Below are 5,850 nucleotides of genomic sequence, written 5' to 3'. Positions count from 1 at the left end.
CTTTCTCTCCTTTACAATTTTGCTTTGGTTGTATATGTATTGTTGCTGAACTGCCACATTACATTCTACTTCTGTTCCAGCATCAGACTAGGAAGAGATTGAGATGTTCCCAAGTGAAATCTGAAATAAAATGAAATGTATTTTTGGCAAAATTTCAAATATCTGTCTCAGAATTGCATTACATTCACACAGAGAAGGTGTAATAATGTATGACCAGGATAAATTAAAATAAATAAATAAATAAAAAATCAGAACACCAAGCTCCAGAAACCTTCTCAACTGCTGTTCTGAAGCTAAATATACTGATACTTTAGCCAAGACGCTACTGCAGATCACTTGGGTCTTTGTAGCTGGTTGGGATTTCATAGTCAGCTGAACTTATTTGCAAATATACAATGTGTATGCAAACACTACAGTCAGATGGCTTTGCTTATGTTTGAATAATTTCTTTAGCCATTTGGCAGCTTTTTGGTATTAGAAGTAGACTGAACTACTTGTATCAGACCTTGGCACAGGGGAGAGACCCATTCGTTATGGCACAAACCCTTCATTGTATCTTAATTTGTTTCTTCAGTCAAAGCTTCAAACACAGCAAGCAAGTTCAATTTAGCCATAAGCTGAACCACCAACTTTTTTTTTTTCCCTTTGAAATAACTGCTATCAATTCTATCTAAAACGCCATTGTTTGTATCATCATGTTGAGACTTGGCTTTTCCCTTTAATTTGCTCTTGTAAATTGTCTTTCAAATGAGGCTTGCAACCTCTGCCTGTCACTGCCCTCCTAAAAAGGTCATCTTTGGTTCTCTGGAAGTTGGTGCTTTATTACGATAATTCAGTCATTTTCATATCAGGTTAGAAAAAAGATACAACAAAGAAATTTCTCTCTAATTTTCTCATTAGAATAACAGATAATTACAGATGTTCTGGGTGATGTTAATGTAGACAGCTACTTAGCTTTATTTTCTTCTTTTATCAAAAAATTTTATGATTATTAAGTCAGGAAAAAAAAAAACGAGGTAAAAAAACCTAAAGCAATGTAAATGAAATAATAGTTTTGAAAGTTTGGAGTTGTACTGAGCAGCTTTCTCTGGGCTGTAACTAGCCAAATTCAGCTAAACAGCGAAACTTTAATGTAGCATACAGGGTTATTGTAACACAGCCTTTTGAGAACACACTTCTGACAGACAAGAAAGAAGATGAAGTCTCTTGTAAATCTCTTCCTTCTCTGTCTCTACAGCCAAATCAGCAGTGGACAACAGGAATACATCTGAAGTTGACAGCTGTACTTCTGGCTTAAAGTATAGCAGCATTTAGCTGAAAAGAATTTAGTCATCCTGAAGCTGGCAGTTCAGCACAATAATTAGGCTTTACGAGGAACAGTTCTACCATTATGGGCCAGGGTCACGCTGTCCTGGACTGATGTTCTTGCAGCATCCACACAGTTTGGAAAATCAGGCTGAGGTGAGAAAAGGTTATAGAGTACACTCTCAGCAAGCAGATTCCTGTATACTACCAGAGTTTTGATTTGTCCCTGTGCTACATTGTGTAGTTTCTGTTCTGTGGGAGTCGAATAAGTACTTGGACTGTAACATGTGAAGAAAGGTTAGTCTCTTGTAACTCACTTAAGGAAAAGACTAAAATTACTTTAGGTAAGGGGATGTAAATACTCATGAGGATTTTTGAGAAGAGTATTTCAACCACCAGAGCCAAAGGTATTAGAACTAAAGGTCTTCATAGTCCATCTTTGGAGAAGTTCCATTGTGAGTATTTTTATTTGTATTTACATTACATTGCCTGAGTTCTTGTGCCAGTGAACGTGTGAGGTTAAAGTCGAACTGTGTAAGGAAGAGTTGTAAAGCTCTTCCTATGCCCTGCTTCAGAGCACCATGAACTGCACAAGGCTGCTTGTCCTTTTGGTTGTCATTGACACAAAAGACAGAACTATAATGTACCTTCATGAATTTAATTTTTCTCAAAGCTGTGTCTAAGTAGACACTGAGGAAGGAACAGCTCTCCCAGATGCTGTCACAGGCTCAATTTTTAAAAGCTTTAACCGAGTAGGAGAGGTTTGCAGTGAGCACTAATTGTGCTAAATAGAGTTTCTCAAAACAGGCCTCTGGGAGCTCTGCACAAGTATCTTGATGAAAAATATCCCTTGAAACAGGGAGGAAATTAATCTAGGGCTCCTGTTTTCATTCTAAATGCTATTTCCAGCCAGAAAAAAGATGTAATGAAATCAAAATCCTATTAAGAGTAGAGATGACTAAAGACACATTTTGGTGTATTTATTAAAGTTGTTTGTTGTTGTTTGTAATTTATAAGTAGACATACATTGTTGTCTTTTAATCCTTGATGATTCTTGACTTACTGGCTGGAAGCTGAATTACTACATGAAGAGTCTTATATGCCTTTGTGACATGTCTTCAGTTTTCTTTGGATATCTGAATGATTACAGGACCCAAAAATGAAGTGGAACAAAAGGATGATAGTGACAAATTTGTTGATATATGTAAGCACAGGGCATGCAGAATCCTTCTCAGTTTCCCTTGTATTCTGCTCAGTGTCATCCCTGAATGCTGAAAGTCTCCCTTTTAATATAGTACTTCTGAATTTGCCAAAGGTGGACGATGGTGCCTGTCGTTTCTCTAGATAAGCAAAGTGATGGAAACGTAGCATTTGGACTGGGGATAGAAAAACAATAGTTCTGAGGCATCTTGACAGAAGAAGATAACAAACCACTTTGCATATTTGCCAGCTGAGAATTGTAGGCTTGGCTGGAAGTAATATAATTATCAACATTTGCTGTGTTTTCAGCTTTTCCTTCCTTGCCCTCCCCCACTTCCTCCACCAAAGAAAGAGGCTTCTAGTCAAACTCTCGAGGACATGTGAGGGAATTACACTTTTAATATTATAGTGCTCATTATTTTAATTAATGGCTGCAAGAAGTTGCCGTGAGACAATTTTTTAAACTTCCTGAAATTATCGTTAATATTTGATGAGAGGAAGAACGCTATCTCCTCAAGTAATGAATTGGTGTCTTATGAAACCAAGTATCCGGCATGCTTCTTGGGCAAAATATGTTAATTTCTTTTGACTCTCGCCGTTTCCAATGACTAGAACCTCCATTCATGGCTGTTTCCTACCCACACTGTGCATAGCTATTGCCTGCCAGCTGGTTTTCACCTCTGCCACAGGTTTGTGAAGTTGGCTGGCTCAAAACATCCTCTAATTTTAAGAAGTGAATGCTGTTAGGCACAGGAAGGAGAATGTGCTGAGGGATTTGTGTGTTACAGAATAATTTAGGGAATAAGCCTGGGAGATTTGGCCAGATGTCAGAGGCATCAGAGAATTTTAACAAGGGGCTGTCTTTGGTGGATCAACAAGAGGCAGGACAAAGATCTACTTGGCTAACTGGGTAACTAAGTGCAGATGACTTAGAAAACAGTAGTTGTGTAGCTGCATATGTGTACATCTTGTAATATGCGATAGTTATTGCATTCCTAGGCAAGAAAGTCTAAATGGAATTATCAAAATATATCAGCTAATTAAGAAGCTCAACTGCAAGTCATAGGGGTTTTTTTGGCTTTTAATTTTCATTTATTAATTTATTTAACTTTTCACGTTGCTCAGATGGTACTGTAGGGAGATGTTTGCTTTCAGTTTTCCTGCATTGGCTTCAGTGTTTCACCTTTGTCAGGTATTCCATTGTCTGCCTTATTGTCTATTCCCTTCTCTGTATTCTGTTACCTGGTGAACAAGCTTTTGTAGCACTCTTTCTCTGGCTTTCTCTGGTTTTCTTCTCTTTTCTGTAATAAATAATTCATTTTCTCTTTAAAAATGAGACAAAAGAAATCCAAGAAATAAGCAAGCATTTTGTTGGTGGATTAGGCTGTCTTGTACAAAACCTCTAAAGAGACTAGTTGATTTCAGTGATCATATATGACATGGAAGAAATGCAGGCATAGATCCAGGTTGTATAGTCCTCCTCCTATATTGCCAGCTGAATTTTGCCTTTAAGGAATGATGAAGAAAAAGCATAAAGTATGCATACTCAAAATGTTATTAATTGGCCACAAGAAATATCTTTACCCTAAGTTATCTGTTGAGAGAAGCAGTCAAATCCTTTTTTGACACAGGGTGGTATCTCTGGGTACCCACCACAGAGAGTCTTAGGTGCTCGGTTCAGTAGATGAATTAGTCTGGTTGTTTTAGTTTGAACAGTATCTCTAGTATTCCCTGTTCATTTATCAAAATACACCTTTTTCAATTATTTCAATAAAGTTTCACAAGACAGAAAGAAAAAAAAAAAAAGGTCAGTTTTAATAACAAAACGTGTTTATAAAATACATGAATTTTACAATATCTGAAAATTATTGTACGAATGATCTTTAATTCTACAAGTTATTTTGAACTCATACGTTACAGATGCTTCTTTTTAATGTTAATATGTAAGTCTCAGTGGACATAATTAATAGTGAAGTTGTTCCTTTTATTTAACAAGATGGTATTCTAGTGCCCCTGAAAGCAAGGGCATTTTTTCTAATTAATATCTCTCCCTGTTAAAAAATAAAAAATAAAAAATAAAATACAACTAATCTGAAGCTTTTTGGATATGATAGTGGTCACATTCTTTGTATGACTGGAAGGCAGCTGCTAAGCATACTGTGAGGTAGTACCTCAAAAACACAATCTGGCTGAAATTCTAAGTGGCTGTAAACATGCATAACTTCATTAAGTTCAGAGGAATTTTGTTTGCCTGCTGTACTCTCGAAATGGCCTTTATTATCGTGGTAGATGTTAAGCATAGCAGTAAGTCACTGACTTTCTTGTTTTCAAAAAGCTTTTACAGCTTTTGAATGTACTGTAAACAAGAGTGGGGTAGATTGTCAATTTACAATGATCTAATGGCACCACTGCAGCAGAGGTGTGTTATTAAGCAACACAAAGAATCTTTGAGTCTACACAGCAAACTCTGGAGTCATCTGTGTCTTTTGTTCTGTGACATGCTGCCACTAATATGGAGATTCATTTTGCTAATTATGTGAATAAAAGAAGTGTGGTGAGGGAGACAAAAGAATATTTCTCTTTCATTTAAGTCTATCACTAACAAACATTCCTTTAAAAGTGCAATTCTCTCAGCCCATTACAAATAACTGTTCTTATTGGTGATTTGAAAAGTAAGGTAAGAAAAAGCCAATCCATTAAGGAAGAGATCTCCCTCCTGCACATCCACCCCAATTTTTTAGGGAGCTGTGTGTTAAGAGAATAAGAATGTAGAATTATGCAGTCTGTATGTAAGGCAGTAACTGGTGTTTACCAAGTTATTCCTTCTTGATGTAGCTTTCTTTGCTTTCTTCCTAAATGGTTGGGTTTTTGTTGTTGTTGTTGTTTAGTTGGTTTGTTTATTTATTTATTTATTTGGTGCAGAATTACTGTTCTAGAAAGCTTCTCTCTGTGATTGTGTCAGCTGAGTCTAGAAATGGTGGCTTCACCAAGCCTAGAAGAGGCTGCAATTGAGAGGTTTCTAATCTAATGTGACAGACTTAAGAGTTATGAAAAGCCTGATACATTCTGAGCAAATCTTCCCAAGAACTATCAGACTAACTGGTTACCTGAAGCTAACTGTATTCAACTCCCTGACAGTTCTCCCAGCATTGATATTCAAGCTTTTATATAGGCATTCTTTCTGCTCTTTTCTTTGTACCACTGCAGTAGGGCACGGTAAAGTTTGTGTAGCTGTCATTGTAAATAGATGTGGATTTTCTATAATTGTGCATGTTACTGGTTTATAATAGCCTCATATACAGCTCATTGATATGACTCTCTCTATTGACTGCAAGAGTTGTTTTT

This window comes from Meleagris gallopavo, chromosome 13 (genome assembly GCF_000146605.3).
Source record: "Meleagris gallopavo isolate NT-WF06-2002-E0010 breed Aviagen turkey brand Nicholas breeding stock chromosome 13, Turkey_5.1, whole genome shotgun sequence".
NCBI classification, from domain to species: domain Eukaryota; kingdom Metazoa; phylum Chordata; class Aves; order Galliformes; family Phasianidae; genus Meleagris; species Meleagris gallopavo.
This window is presented reverse-complemented; position numbering follows the sequence as displayed.